Below are 1,334 nucleotides of genomic sequence, written 5' to 3'. Positions count from 1 at the left end.
TGTGATAAATAAAATGATCCAATCCATCCTTATCTTGGACACACTGTATATCTATGAATTCATCAAACTTTAAAAAAAAATAAGTACACTAATCGATCCTACGGAAAAAAATTATTATTTATTTTATTTATTCACCATTCGACTTATGTTTATAGCAATACTGTACAAAAATAGTTTTGGGTCAAACAATGAGACAGTTTTTGTTTGTATTTTTTCCGTACAATTGAATGGTGTATTAATTTTTTGATTTTTTTTTAAATTTAAACAAATTAACAACAATTACTGAAAAATTCATTGCTGCAAGTTATTTTTTACTTTTTTGCATTTTTGAGCATGTTTTTGAACTGTGATTACAAATTTTTTTATTTTACCAAAAAGTATATGTTAAAGCGAAAAAAATGATTACCGGCAGAACTCTGTACGATGATTTTTTAAGTAGAATTTTTCTTTGAAAAAAAAAGTGTTTCAGGCCGAAAAAAAATGAATATCTCAGAAACTTCTTGATTTTTTTATCTAAAAAAAATTGAGGTTATTTAAGACAGAGAAAGGTATACTTTCACCAAGCTTGGCCAAAATTAAATTATTTTTGCGGAAATGAGAAATAAAAAACAAAAAATCTGAAAAAACCCAGTTTTTTGCATTTTTCTCGGAAATTTTCAGGTTATGTTAAAAAATGACCTCTACCAAAGTTGTAGATTTTTGCATGGTCTACAACTTTTATATTAGATACATTTTTGTTTGACCTCAACTTTCGCCAGAAATCCCAATGATATAATTTTTCATAAGTTTTCAACCCCCAAATCAACCGTCCGCCGCCCCGCATTAACTTTTTTTCGTTTATTATAAGCCCCTTTACCATTTTCACTTATGAAAGTCCAGGTAACAATTTTTTTTCCCTCTAAATGAGTTATTTTGATCGGTCTATAAGTTGTAATTTAAAATGTGATCAAATTAAGTAATATATTGTATTGTACATAACATGGTTTTTACTAAATGTTCTGTTGCAAAAATCAGAAACATTTTAATTTTTTTATAGTATTAATTGATGTATTTCTTTAAAAAAAAAATTTTTGCTCAACTCTATTGCCCAGTTCTAATAAATCACCCTGTATTTCTTAAGATTTCAAACTACTAAGCCGCGAAACAGATTTATTTAGACACACTGTACATTAAGAACGTTCGAAAATTCGGTGTCTCTGTTACAAGGTAATAAAAAATTCAACCTCTACCAAGGGCCAGTCGCTGTCCGGACTCGACGCCCTCGACGGCGACGACGACGACACGCTGACCACGCTGATGGGCGCCGGTTGGCTGGGGGGAGGTTTTAGCTTTGG

The sequence above is a fragment of the Anoplophora glabripennis genome, unplaced genomic scaffold, assembly GCF_000390285.2.
Source record: "Anoplophora glabripennis isolate ALB-LARVAE unplaced genomic scaffold, Agla_2.0 scaffold90, whole genome shotgun sequence".
NCBI classification, from domain to species: domain Eukaryota; kingdom Metazoa; phylum Arthropoda; class Insecta; order Coleoptera; family Cerambycidae; genus Anoplophora; species Anoplophora glabripennis.
This window is presented reverse-complemented; position numbering follows the sequence as displayed.